Genomic DNA, 15988 nt, shown 5'->3' with positions numbered 1-15988 from the left:
TTGTTTTTGAGTCGGTCACTTCTATAAAACATTTGGTCCTGTTCAATAACAAGATTGTTAGTTAAAACGAGTGGACATATAGTGATTTAGAAATTGTTTTTTCCTATCATGGACATATACCATGGACATATAATGGTAAATCAATATTTAAAATTCTCCTTCACCGCAATATGCCACAAACGACACACGAATTTATGGTGGAATTTCGAACGCAAAGAAACTTATATTATACCTTGTTTTTCCCACGTGTCACTATTTTGTTTTCACAGATTTCTCCAAAACTGCGCAAAGAGAGATCAGACCATTTAATTTTTATGACAAAATTTTTTTTGACATTTTATTTTTAATGACAATTTTTTGTTTTTTATATATGAAAACATGAGACCTTAATCAATCAAGCAATTATATATACCTCTCAAGCAATAATATATGCCTCTGTTGAGGGTTCCTGCTCTCCTAGTTTCGATGTTTTTGACAGTACTTAGATGGCATAGAGACAGGCATGGCGTAGACGCTCAAATCCTCCTCTGCCAATTTGCGTTACGAAGCCACCGGTTATTTTCTCGATCTCAACTAAATTTTATGCATTGGGATGATGCTAAGTCATGCGCAATTTTCAGCTCAATCAAATGAATTTTAGCTACGGGAATATTGTAAGATGTCGTTACAAAAGTTTCAAAATCACTTACAAAGTATTTTTGACTGAGACACAGACCAAAGGAAAGCACGGTTCAGCCCCTCACTACTTCGTGGCAAAACTTAGGGCTCGATTCCAACAATCTGAGGGTGAGCAACGAGGCAACGGCTCCTCCTAAAGAATGGCCCGTCAATACAATTTTGTTCCCTTGTATTAACTGGCGCCTAAGATACTTCAATGGGATGCTCTTGGCTCTGTCAAGAAACCCCGCATGAGCAGCTCCCGCTCCCAGGCTCAAGGACCTCTGCATTATGTTGAGATCCGTTAGCGCATCCATAAACCCCGTGGTGCCTCTGCAGGCGATGATCATGGGATATTTGGCCAGACTTTTATCGACCAGAAGAACCTGCTTTCGGCCGATCTCGAAGCCTTCTTTTCGTAGCTTGTCTTCTTCCAGAAATTCATAGATCGTCGTTTCCGGCAAGCCGAATGTGGTATTCAGTGTTTCAAGTTCCTGCCGAGGATTGTCGCTGTATGCAACGGCTGAAAGAATCAGCGCATCGGCAAGCCAGACGGGATGACGGTCTTGCTTGATTATTTGGCTGAGCGTGGCCATCGATTTTGTGGTTCTGCGAATACTAATGTCTCTCCCTCCACACCGCCACGATGTCTCGCCTCCCCAGGCGCCTCACTTTCTCGTCTGTGCTCACCGCAACGTATCTTGTTGAAAGACGGTCGACGGTTCGTATGGAGCGTCGCGCCTGGCATTGCGCAATTCAAATCAACGGTTAAGGATTACTCGATCGTCTAACAACCAAATCGAATGGCACATATTTTGACACGACAGCAGTTTGGAGAGTTTATTTCAGAGGGAAACGCCTTACGGCGTAAAAATACAAATACAACACGATGGAAGACAACATTGTCCTTTCTGTTTTTTTACTGGATATGCCCAGGCTTTGGATCTCAAATACTACGTAAAAGTGAAGAAATTATATTATATTTGGTTGGACTAATTACATTTCGGGACAATGTTGTCATCTCCTCTCAAGCTTACTAACCTCAGCCATGATATATTTTAAAGAATATCTTTGCAAATAAATATATGCTATATCTTATCTCTATATTCATCTTAAAAAACCTATTGAAATAGACTGTCCATTCATGCAATGCCTTTTTCGACAAATCCAAGTGTTCTTTCTATTTCAATAAACTGTACAGTAAATTCAATGTATGTGAAGGTACCTTATCTCTTACATTTGCCCGAAAATCTATTTCAATAAGCTGTCCATGAATTCAATGCACTACAAATGTATTGTGAATCGTTGCCATCATTGTTTCTTGATCATGTCAGCATACAGAATATTGAATGTAAACATTTTCTAGATCTTGTCATCTGATAAGCATCAAGAATATTGAATGTAAACATCGTTTTTTCGTAATTGAGAAGATAGTGGCGGCTGGCTGGCATCCTTTTCTGCATAATAAAGTAAATAAAGTATTCATATGTTTAATGGCATTGGTAAACAACAAGGACGAAATACGGCAATAGGTCGAATCCCACTATTTGCATATTGCTTTCTGTGACAATATATTTTTTCCGTTAAAGGAGTTTACGTAAGTTAGCAAAACAATTAAATAGTCACGGAACGCACCTGTGAATAATCTAAGCTTGACTTGACTCTTTCCATGCCTAGAAGACTCGCATTTCGTCATTCACTGCGTAAGTCACGAATCCCTCAGCCTTAAATGCAGCCTGCCACAATTCCTTCATTGGCATGGCAAGTAACGAGCTTTTTGATCAAATTCCATTTCCCTGCAACTCCTGAGACACCTTCCACGGCTAAATCCATTTTTTTTAAATTGCAGTCACATGGATTCGTCCCATTCATGGTACAACGAAGATATTCTGGTGGAGGTGTTGAGGCATCTGGATGCAAAGTCCCTGGCCATGGCGGGCTGTGTGAACAGGCAGCGGAAACGTGCTGTGGAGACGGAGAGCCTCTGGGAGGGGGTTTGCAGAAGGCAGTGGACTGCAGGTGATCAGCGGGAAAACATGAGATCCGTGGTGATAGCTCTGGGAGGATACCGTCGCTTCTTCTTTCTTTGTTTGCGCCCACTTCTTTATCGTCCCGTCTCGTCTATTGTTCCCACCAGCAGCTTGAAGCAACCAGAATTTGGCTGAGCGTGGCCATCGATCTTGTGGTTCTGCGAATACTAATGTCTCTCCCTCCACACCACCACGATGTCTCGCCTCCCCAGGCGCCTCACCTTCTCGTCTGTGCTCACCGCAACGTATCTTGTTGAAAGACGGTTGACGGTTCGTATGCGTCGCGCCTGGCATTGCGCAATTCAAATCAACGGTTAAGAATTACTCGGTCGTCTAACAACCAAATCGAATGGCACATATTTTAACACGATAGCAGTTTGGAGAGTTTATTTCAGAGGGAAACGCCTTATTACGGCGTAATTAAATTTAATTATTAAAATAAAAGGAGCTATGTAAATATAAATCTATTAATTAGCTCGAGATATTAATACACTGACTTCGGAGGAAACACTAAAATATATGTAACTTAAGATACGAAGACATTAATGGATCAATCTCAAGAATATCACTTACATGATCCTCATCAATTGAGTTAACAAACTATTCAACATTCAATATTAGTTTATAAATGATGAATACAGGATTAAAGATTGCATCATTACGATGTATTAACGAATTTCCTTGAAGGTTTAACTATTTTAAAACAACCTGCATAATTTAATTTCATTGCATTTAGGTGTTAGGAATATTGATTACATGATTGTATATTTAGATGTTTGCATTTATAAATTAAAATAATTTAGATAATAAGTGGTGATTAAAATTTTTGATTAAATAAATATTTATGTAACTAATGGATTTTCCAATTGTTGTGTCATTTTTTTTTTTGAATATAATAATGATGTTTTTATTTTTATAATTTCTACATCATTTTAAAATTAAAATTTTATAATTATATATAAAAGTCCAGTTATCTAAACTAGTTTCCATGCATTGATGCAAGCCTGTATTAAAAAGGTTTGATGATCTTGGAGTTTAGTCCAAGTTTTTATAATATAAATAAATTTATTTATTTAAGGGTTTATTGTCTTTTATATATTTATATGCATGTGGTTTATGTATGAGGAAAATTGATGAAAAATATTTTCATCTGCATGATATGATTGTATAAAAATAAATAAAAAATTACTGAGTAAATTTAATTTTATTATATGGGAAAATTATAAAAGTTTAAATGATATATTAACTTGATAGTATGATATTTGATTATTATGTCATTATTGAATTGGATAGGTGGTTGAGGTTAGTGCACACCTATTGTAAAACATAGGGACATACTGATATGTCCAAAACAAAAGAAGAAGAACAAAATGACACCTTAATATATGCTCCAATAGCATGATGATTTTCGTAAAAGTGATAATGAAATTATGGTGGTAGCGGAGTAGTAACAACATTTCCAAGTGTAACAATTTTATGCATTTAAGATAGGAGGAAAAGAAACCATAATAATATTCCCATCTTTGAAGCTAGTAGAAATGGGATATTAGGAAACTAAGACTATTGGAGAAAATAAAAATATCTATGAATATTTGGTATGAGGAAGTGAAGGAGTGATTATATCAAGAAAAAAGTTATCTTAAGGATACAGATGAGTGGATTTATCAACATGATTGGTAACGATCAAAGTGATGAGCTATATAATTTAGAAGTGTCAAGGTATGAACTTGTGAGCACTTTTATTTAGTGACAAATGACAAGTGATAAAATAGGAAATATTTCAAGGATAATGATTTTTTAACTGTTGGAAAAAGAAATACGGTATGTAGACTAATGAGAAAACACCAAGCATGAAGCCGAGGAAGAAATACAGTTGGAAATCCTATAACGATGCTTTGAGAAGGATTGCACATCAATTGAAAAAAGAAGTGAGAATCAACTAATAAAGGGTGTACTTGAATAAATGTCACTTCGAGTGGAATGATGATCTATTGTTACTTCATATAAAATAACTTATTAGTGTGACATTAGTATTGGAAGAAGTTATTTCCAAACACAGTAGGCATACCAAATCTTTCATGGATGAAAATGGTGGTAGTGGTTCTAATCATTTCAAATTCTAAACTAAAGATTTAACAAGTGATAACTAAAGTGGAAGAATCCCTAGTCAACTTGAATATGCGTGAATCTATGATAAAAGAGATCAAGAGGGAACTTGATGAGATAAGAAAATATTTTAGAATGAACAATGACAATTATGTGAGTGATGGCTAGATAACCAAGGGACAACAAACTATCATGCAGGTGGATTAAGCATGACATGAGGCTTAAATAAGGATGATCTATGTTATGTGTCCCATTTGGATAAGAAAACTATGTATAGTGTTCATGGAATTTTAACTTAATATTAATGATTTAAATGCTTGTACAAATAGTAATATCTTAACAATGAATTTCACGAAAGTTTCCTTAGGGAAGGAAGAATATTTGACGAGAGAATAAGGCTCAAGATGATGAGGCTCATTCGAAATTTAACAATGTACTTAGATGAGTATGCCTATGGTGTAAATGGTCAACTTCCTAATAGAAAGCACAAGAAATGATTATTGAAAAGTAATTGGTATCTTGATGAAAACATGACACTAATAGTACTAATGAGATAACATATATCCTAGATGGATGTTGAATAATCTTATTTCATAGTTGGTATTCAATGTTTATACAAGAAAATGAAATTGATTTTCTGATGAATCATGATAAGAATGTTTATAGTGTATTATTCTATATTTGATAAAGTATTGAGATTATTCTCATATTAATGATGTTTCATGATATAATGGTATGAGAATAATGATGCACATGTGGTTCTTATTCATTTAGTTTGATATGATAATGATGTTGTATGTTCATGATGGATATAATGTGGCATAGGGATTGTGATGTTGTGATATGAGGTATATTGACATGTGGTTCATTTATTTGATGTCATGATATGTCTTTGATGTTCATATGTTGATGTTATAACTTATGAGGATATTATGATGTGAAGCATGTTGTAATTGCATGCATATTTTATAACATGCATAAGCATGTAATTATTTATTATTCAAAAATGGTGATTTACAATGATGTGATGTTATCATGATGGCATGCAAGAGTTGGCATCTTGTTTATTTTCTATGATGTTATGATTATAACTAATGCATTGGATGTATGTTGAGATGTGGTGATTGACAGGAAATCCACAAATGAGCCAAGAGGGCTGGTTTATTTGATGATTTCGTAGGAGCCCATACCTGCGAGGGAGAATATGTAACACCATATGGGCTAGGGACATACTCAACCAACACTACATATGCCAGTGGTTCATTTATCTTGTATAGCTCTTGATGGATAGCTCTTGAGGGGCTATGGGACCATCTTGAGGAGGCCAAGTGCCTGATATTGTAGGCTAAGTGACTAGTATTGGATTGGGATGCCGAAGTCTGGTGGGGGTGTAAGGACTTCGATGCCTGGGGTTGTGCATCTTAGTAGTTGTGGAGGGAGTGGGCCAACCATGCGAGATGCCCAGAGTCATTGAGTACCTTATCGGATGCTTGCCTTGGGGCAGATGAGGTCTGAGTCAGGCGCGAGCCTTGGACTAGGATACAGACTGGGGAGGCTTATGCCTGGTTTCGAAAGTGGGAAAAAGAGGGATTCCTTGAGATTTTTCGGGTGTTGTGAAAACTTTCGATGCCTGCTGGTTATACTAGTTCAGCAGAGGGTGTAGGGCAAACATGAAGTAATAAATAACTAACTAAATAAAAGGTTAAATAATTCAACTTAACTTCGGGACGAAGCTCCTTAAAGAGGGGGAGTATGTAATGTCCCCTAATAATAATAAAAATAATAAATAATATAATATAATATTAAAATGTAAGGAAATAAATGATAAGCAATAAAGAAAAGATAATAATAGTAAATAAATAATAAATAAGGAAGAAAATATAATAATAATATATAAATAAAATAGTAAATAACAATACTAGAGTTCTAAATAAATATAAATATAAATAAACTATAAAAATAGTAAAAATAAGTAAAGTTAACAAAAAGTACAATAAAATAAGAAAGAGTTAAATTAAGAGAACTATAAAAATAGTAAAAATAAGTAAAGTTATCAAAAAGTAAAAAGGAATAAAATAAGAAAGAATTATATTAAGAAAATTACTAAATTAAGTTAAACTTAAAATAAAGAAATAAAAGTTGCATGTTGACACATGGAGTGTGTGCATGTGGTTCCCCTTCTAATGTTTGTTCTTTTTAATAGACGGTGAGGAAGATGAGAGATCATTCCATGATTCCGTCATCCATTCTCTTGGGAGAAAAGTGTTGTGAGACAAAGGATTCCCTGACAGTAGTACGTTGATTGAGGGCTCGGGGGTGGCCAGTTGTAGAAATATTATATGCAATTGAGCCTACGGTTGGGTGGAGAGTCGTCCCCAAAACTTTGTTGCGGTTAATAGGATTCAAATAGCGTTCAACTCTGAAATAACAAGTAAGGAATATCATCACCACAGGTAAGTTGTTTCTGCTCATATTTCTGAAATTCGATGTTAAATCGTTGATGAATTTTGTGTTGATTATAAATCACATAATTGATCTAAATAGTTGCATGTTTTAATTTCGGGGTTGTTACAAGCATGGCATCTACACGAGAGATATTTACTTAGTCATTATGGCATTATTAAGGATGTATCACTCTCTGTAGTTGCAAGCTTGAAACGTGGCACCATTGGCAAGGGTACATCTTCAACATCTAAGTCCAAGTCTTTCAAGGATGCCCTCAAGCCAGTATCTGGCCCTTCGACACATAAAAAAAATCTTAGGGTGTACTTTCATTGTGGATGAGTTAGATGAAACCCTAAACTTTTTTCTAGAGTAGGTTCAATGGGTTTTGGCCTTTGACAAATGTGCTTCAGAATTGAGTACATCAGACCTAGACACCAGATGCAGAGGTGTTGCTTTACTCAAAAGGTTTCTTTCTGGTGAAATTTAAGAATATCCAGGATTACAAGAGGGTTTTCGATGAAAGGCCCTGATTTTTAGGGAGATTTGGGATTTTCCTCATGCCCCTTCACATTCTTCGTCGATATATGTTAGCTAAAGTGGGAAATCCATCGGTTTGTTCATTAAAGTGTATATAAAAAGGCTACAAAAGGGAATACATACTTTCCTTGTATATGTGTTGAAGTAGATTTTACCAAGATGTTCCTAGATAAAGTTTATCTCCACTGGAATGGATTAACTTTTACGGAGCTATTTGATTATGAAAATATGACTTTTTGTGTAAATTGTGCCAACCACTTGGGAACGTGTAGAATGTATGCCTTTTCTCCTAGGGGCACCCTTCTTCTCTAGCTTTCAAGAATAAATGACGACACAATACATATGGCCTACACATCTACAAATGCCTTTCTCATACACCTTTTCCAAACATAGGATCTAGCGCACGACATTTCATCTTCAAAAGTTGACCTTGATACTTTTGAAAATGCATAACGTATGGCATACACGTCTACAATTTCCTTTCTCATACAACTTTTCCAAGTTAACAAACCTATTGGCCTCTTTTTGTACCTTTTAGGGCAATTGCTAGTTTAATCATTAAATATAAACATTGCCCACTCCTTACATACATGTAATGGCATGTATGCTTAATTTTTGTCGCTTCTTGTTTTCATATGTGAAATTTTGAATATGCTTTTGTAATTTTAGAAAAATTATATTAAAAATAAATTTTACACACCCTTGTTTACATTTAGGATAAGTGGATATAGGCATATTTTAAATATATTATAATTATTTTTATGTAAGAAAAGTAAAGGATTATAATTCTTGTTTGGCCTTTTTAAAACATATTCCACATATAAAATTAAAAGGAATCCCTTCCAAATTGATCAAGAAATTAGAAAAAAAAAAAAAATTATATAAAAAGTTGGAAAGTGATAAGTTATTTGAAAGTATTTTTTTATTATTAATAATAAAAAACAATATCATCTTATATGAAGTGTGGTATTACGATTTTTTTTGAATAATACTTTGACTTATATGAAAATCATGCTGACATGTCGTTGGAAGAACTTACAATTATTATGTAATTTTTAAATAGAAAGTAAAATTAAACTTTCCTCATATAATTAATTGCATGGATAGCGAAGTCGCATGTAAATAAGGCATGTTTAGTTATAATTTAAATTATTGGGGCGGCGTACCATTTCATATATAAATAGGTATAAATAACAATATACTATATAAATTTAATAATATATAATAAAAGTAAATATAAAGTATAATTGAGTGTCGATTTAGTAATATAGAAAGAAAGAAAGAAATTATTTTAACGTTTACAAGGCTAAAGATAGTCTATGGGACAGATTGCTTCTTCATTTTCTTGATGTATTTGGCCTTTCTCTATGAAGCTTCACAATAAATGCTCTCAGCTTCTCGACAAACCCCTTCCTAAATAGATTATCCCAAGAGCTAGCTGCCAACAGATCTACATAACTTTCCCTGTTGTCTTTGAAGGCTTCACATTCTAAAATGAAATGATTTTATGTTTCCACTTTTCCGGAAGAACAAAAAATGCACACCCTTTCCTCCCACACTTCTTTTGGGCTTTTCCAGCGCCTTGTTTCACAACGGAGCTTATGAGAATTAGTCATTAACTAAGCAATATGAATTTTGGCTCTCCAAGAGATATTGTCTTCTATGTATGCTTTTGGTTGATGATTATGAATGAGATTAAACACTTCAATATATTACTTTTTCTTTCTTCTTAACTCCTTATCCTAAATATGCTTGTGGAACTTATCCATAACAAAAGCATTTATCTCTTTGTTGTTTATAAGACACGTGTTCAAGCATATTAACAAATTAGATAGCATATTAATTTTTTTAAGAAATTAACTCCATATAACTTTTAGATTTGATATTTTTATGAATTAAAATATAATGATATAATCACTAGTTGATAAGCAAGATTGTGTAAATATAATAATTTATTAAATATCTAAATGATTAATAAACATGAATTTTTAGAAAATACACTATATGTAATATAATGTTAATAGTTATTAATAAAATGTGGATATAATATTATATAAATTGAAATTCTATGGTATTTGTCAGTGTAATAAATGGAGATTATAATATTATCTATAGATTAAGATAAATTAAAAAACTCAATTTTATATTTGGCTTATTAATTTAAATTCCCTGGAAATATACTTCTTTGAGATTTTTATATGATTTTTTTGTTTTTGTTATCCATTAGTATTATATGATATAGAAAACATCTGGTTGGTGATTCCTATTTCTTTGATGGCATTAAATCCTTAAACCCAACTCCTTATGTTGTTGATCTTAAATGATGGGGCTAGCCGCCAAAGTTGTCGCCTAAGTGAATTAATGGGCAGTTTTTCGTCCTTATTTGTTTGAAACATGATGGGCCTTCTACTTTCTATCACAAAATTTTATACGTTAAAATCCACACGTCACAATTATTATGGTGCAAACTTTAGAATATGATAAAAATAAACTACTATGCTTAATTTCTATAGGGAAATAATCTATAATATATATATATATATATATATATATATATATATATTGGAATTCTAACGATTGGGTTCGTATTTATTTCTATGTAATTTAAATTAAATTTTAAATTTTTTATTTAATTATTTTCCATATTGCACTTTGAAATATATAAATTATACACAAATTTAAAAAATTGAGTACATACGATATGCACACAGAGGAAAGAGGAGCGATGGAGGTTCACGGGCTTAGGGTTTCAGGAAGGCCGATTTGCGTCGCCACGGCCTCAAAAGATTTTCACTGCTTTGGATCGGCTAGAAGCCAGACTGCTGGGTTCTCAGAGCGTGTTACTTCCCTCTGGTCTTGGACTGGATCCGTTGAAGGAAAGGACTGTTATGGCTCAAACTACAGCAAACAGAGTTCGGTGCACTTCTCCTCTTTCTGGGAGCAGGTCGATTACCACAGGGCGACACTTGATCGTCCAGAGATTTATCCAAAACAATCGGTCCTTACCCAGTCTCGTCCTGATGCGCTCTCCTGCGCGAACGCTTTGCACAGGCCTGACAGATCTGTCAGCGATTATGGAAGAAAGAGGCGTATGACAGTTCCCATGACCCATTTTGGTACGACGTGGATCCAATCTGCCGATCTAGGGCCGATTTTAAAAGGCATGGTCGAAGATCAAGTATGGGCAGGGAGTATGGACCTGGCTTCCCAGAGTTTTGAGATTTATCTGCCCACTGTAGAGCAGATCAGGGCCAAGCATTGTAGATTCGGGGTGGAGCTACCAGATCTGGCCAGATCTAGGCAGAAGCAAAATGAAATTTCGCCAGATCCAGAATACAAATCCGAAAAACGGGATTTGATCAAGGCAGACATAGCAGATTTGAAACAAATCTTCATCAGATCAACAGAAGGCAGACACGTTTGTGTGCAGATCTGGGAACGGATGAGTGTTTTGGAGCTAAAAAAAGAGATCCAGGACAAACTGGGAATTCCAGTTGCATTTCAAATCCTAATATTTTCTGGGATATGCTTGCAGGATCAACACACACTCCAGCATTACAGGGTTGCAAAGGACTCAACAATTATCCTCAATCACCGATTGCGAGGTGGATCTAAGGGATCTACCTCAAAACCTACAGGCACCTATCGCGATGCAGCCAAAGGGAAAGAACCTCCAAAGGGGAAAGAACCCACAGCTGTTAATATACCTCCAGGGCAGTATATCGTGGATCAAGTGCCAGAGAGTCCCTCCATCTCGCTGGATATTCCAGAGGTAAAGTGCATATTCTCAGATCTACAAAAAAATGCTGTTATTTGTAGATTTAACGGTTTCTGGCCTAGAACGGATGCTTTGTACCAATGGATTCACACGGTCTGGACAAAAAACTGCCAGATCCATCTATGCTCGAAGGGTTTCTTCATAGTAATCTTCCTCGTAGAAGGAGAAAGGGAAAAAATTCTCAATGAAGGACCATGGTTCTGGGGTAGTGCGGGATTGTTTGTTACCCCATGGTTCCCGGAGTTTGATGCCAATACTATGGTGGTATCAAGGATGCTAGTATGGGTAAGGTTGCATAATCTTCCGATACATTTTTGGCACTACAAGACCTTACCAGTTATAGGGAATACCCTTGGAAGAATGTTAAAGATTGATTCAGAGAGACACATAAAAGGAATCTTTACTTTTGCTAGGATATGTGTCGAGGTAGATCTTAGCCAAGGATTACCTGAAAGCATCATTCTGAACTTCAACAATACTCAGTGGAAACAACCTTTGGACTATGAGAATACAGCATTCAGATGCAGGGGATGTCAACAAATAGGTCATCTGTTCAATGCATGCAAAAGCCTCAACAAGAGCAAGCCACAACAAAGGAAGCCCAAAGGATGGCAGAACATAGATGATGTCATAAAGAAGAGAACTGCGGAAAAGAAAGCCCCTTCGGTAACAGAAGACGAAGAAACAAAAGCAAAAGAGGATGATACCACCATAGAGGAAGTTGAAATAGAGAACCAGAAGGAAAATATAGCAGACAACAAGGCTTCACAGTCCCACTCAAATCAGGCAGAGACTCAGCAAAATCAGGCAGAGATGACAAGCGGGGATCAAAGCATGGGAGGCATCAAACGGCATCATCACTCAGATACTTCAGATTCAGACAAAGAAACAGGGCATCCGAATGCAACAACACAGTTAGTCATTGCTTCGATCGAGCCCACTCAAGGAGAGTGGCGCAAGGTCGAAAAGAAAAAGGGGAGAAAAACTTGAAGCGTGAGTTTTACTCACAGCCGGATTTCAGGTTTTTACCCTTTTTCTTTCTCTTTTCTCTTCTCTCTTCTTATTCTTTGTGCACGTTAGTCTTCTAAAGTTGCGTGGGGTGCGAAAGCACTCGTGCCCATGTGGCAACTTACTGAATGCTTCATTGCATCTGCTAGTGTAACTTTTCATTAATTCTTTAATAAAAGGTTACTGTTTTTTTTCCTTGGAAAAAAAATTGAGTACATACGTAAACAAAGTATCCTGGCACGTATACACATTTTTGAGATATGCTTGCAATGGCCTATTGCCATATTGTAAAATCAATGTTGGTCTTCCATATTGTTTCTTCCTTGGGTAATGTAAGGCCTCCGAGAGATGAACGACGGGCGCAAGGCAGGCGCGGAGTAAACGACGAAGGCATGTGTGAGAATGCGCGCGGTTGTAGACTGCGCTCGCCCACTTATAAGGCGGATAGGCAGCGCGCCTTATGCACGAGTCGACGAAGGTATGCATAGAGCGTTGGGGTAAGCCGACGGAGTTTTGCATGATCGTTGGGCGTTATAACTATGGAAACGAAGGTCGGCCGCGTGGAGGGACGACACACCAAGTGAACGTATAAAAGCTTGAGGCGCAGGTTCATTTGGAACAACAAGGAACATTCGCTCATACACTCTCGCATAAGGACAAGGGGAAAAGGTGCGTAGTCTTGGAAGGATATGCGCATATCTCATGCGCATAAGAATTAAGGACTTCGCAAGTTTGTCTTATGTGAACGGTTGGCAAGTGTGCCACGGTTTGAGGAGGTTCTGGTGTGCAATTTTATGCAGGATTTGGTAGGAAGGTTGAGTGGCTCGGGTGAGCACTCCTTCTTATGCAAAGGTGCATAAAATGTTGTAAAAGGCTGCTCTATGCCTTATTGTAAAATTATTCTAAGTATTGGCTTGGAGTTTGCCAAGCATTACTTGTGTTGTAATATTGAAGGAGCTGTTATAATATTTTGTTGGGCAGACTTTCTTGGAGTTGCCCCTCCCTTTGTACTTGCTTATTGCTGATGTTCTCGGTTTATTTTTCATGGTTAATAATTGAGAATGGTCTTCACTAAAGTATAAAGGATAATGCTTTATTCAGTTGCAAAAACATAAGCTAAGTATGTTCATGTTGAAGTAGGCGTAGTCCACGGGTGTTAGTATTGTTAAAAAGAAAGCGCTCGGTGGTGCCGCACCTCGCTACAAGCGGTTGGAAGATCACCGCAGGTGTAGGGGCGTGACAGTTGGTATCAGAGCTCGGTTGGAGCCGGTGAGCAGGGTTGCTCGTGACGAAGGTAAAATGGTGAAGCCTGATAGAGCTGGGTTGCTCATGGCGGGTGAAGCCGATGCAGATAAGGTTATGGAGAAATCATGGATGAACAGTCTGGGTTTCATCGACTTGATGGTTCATGGCAAGACCATTCAAGCTCTCGTAGACACAGGTGCTACACATAAATTTATGACGACACGATTAGCAAAAGAGGCTGGACTGATGATCTCCCCATCAGATATGGAGGTCAAAGCAGTAAACCCTAGAGCTAAGGTGGCAGGTTTGGTACATGATATACCTGTGCAGATGAAAGGTTGGAAGGGTCAGTTGGACTTCACAGTGATGGAGATGAACGACTTCGATGTGATACTTGGACAAGATTTCTTGAAGGGCAACAAGGCTATTGTTGTCCCCTTCTGTGATGAAGATGTTGCAGGCATGACTATGATGGAGGATGAACTTGAGGCTGATCAAGTTGAACCAGGATTGTGCAGTTTGTCAACATGGATGGATGAGGTCACTCACATGGAGGAGCCTCGTGATGATGAAGTAAGTAATGATACTTGTGTTTCATTTGGGCATTTGGGAGATGGATCGTGTGCAGTGAAGGGCAAAGCCAATTTGCCAAGGCAAGAGGACATCTTACCATGGATGACTATGATGGAACCTTGTATGGAGAAGTAAGGATTGACAGTTGTTGCAAGGCTTGTTGGGGTTACTTGTGACCTTATGATGAAAGGTGCAAGGACCCGTGACAAGGGTGGAACTTGATGATCGTTGTGGAAGATTGAGTCATGCTTTAGCCACATGGAGAATTGGCTAAGTGCCCGGCATGACTCATGGACAGATTGAGGAGGGCACACATTTGATGATGTTTTGGGTGGACTTGTCATGGCCGAGACCAAGAGTAAGTCTTGGTGGACACTTGGTTGGAGGAGCTCTGATGAAGGGACTCATGACATGATGATGAGATGGTTGGGTGACCGAGTTCACTAAACCGAAGATTGAAGACTTGGATGAGATGGCCAGATGTTGTGATGTGTCTACTTGGTTGGACTACATGGGCAGCTTAGTCATGGACATCAGGTTGGAGACTTGAAGACATGAAGCATGGCAGACCTATGCAAGGACATTTTGTGGAAGCACTTGTAGAGATGTCAAGGGACATCCAAAGAGGAGTGCTAAGGCAGGAATGTTATGCAGGAGGACTTGCTAGTGTGACATGGGAACTTGAGGATGGCACATTGCAGATGATGAAGAGGACTTCATGGACCTGAATGGGGCACATCGAGAGTTGGTAAGATTGAAGACTTGGATGGACTTGTGAGCAGCTATAGAGCATTCCTACTACATGGGGAGCTGAGGCATCTCGTATGATTGCTGAGGTGTTGATTGGGGATGGTTTATGGAGCTCATGATGACATGAGATTGTTGTGACTTTTAGGGACTTCATGTACAATGGACTTAGAAGATCTGATGCATTGAGGAACTGAGGTCAGGAGACTTTGATGCAGTATGGGATGCATACTTTCAAAGTACATGTATGGGCATGGCTTGGAAGAGTGACTTGATGTAGAGGATCGGTATGAGGCACTTTGGAGTGATGGAGTTACAACGATGATGATGATGATGCTTTGGTGATACACTTGAGCATGGGTTGAGCCGAGACTCAACTACTTTCTACACATGGGAGCTGATTAGATCAAGGATCATGGGCAACACATGGATAGATGAGACAAGTGCATACTTGTTTCTATGAAGACTTGAGGATGGCACATTGCAGATGATGAAGAGAGCTTCATGGACCTGAATGGGGCACATCAAGAGTCGGTTTGAGGAGATGTTCTCTTCACTTGGAGGAGACACACATATGGGCAACATGTTGCAGATGAGATGGATGGAGTTTCCATGGACCTGAGCATGGATTATGGAGATACATACTTTGGTATGGTGAGCTTGGTGGCAGCGGTCACTAGGCCGGGACATAGTGGAGAAAGAGTCTCTACATATGTTGCAAGGATGTTTGCCTTGTGTAGAAAGGTCGACATCGTGGATGAATGATGATCTTGGTGGAGAGCTACCAGGATGATATGTTGTCGAGGACGACAACGATTTCAGGTGGAGGAGAATGTAAGGCCTCCGAGAGATGAACGACGGG

At 37.6% G+C, this 15988-nt stretch overlaps 1 pseudogene; it reads left to right on the top strand.

Moving 5' to 3' along the window:
- Positions 1-2510: 2510 nt before the first annotated feature.
- Positions 2511-2822, top strand: LOC149180697 (F-box protein GID2 pseudogene; annotated as a pseudogene).
- The last annotated feature ends 13166 nt before the right edge of the window (positions 2823-15988 follow it).

This window comes from Pinus tabuliformis, chromosome 3_2 (assembly GCF_031772625.1).
Source record: "Pinus tabuliformis cultivar Carrire ecotype Pingquan chromosome 3_2, CPIR1, whole genome shotgun sequence".
NCBI lineage: Eukaryota > Viridiplantae > Streptophyta > Pinopsida > Pinales > Pinaceae > Pinus > Pinus tabuliformis.
Note: the sequence above shows the minus strand (reverse complement) of the source record. Positions and strands in the feature narration are given on the sequence as shown.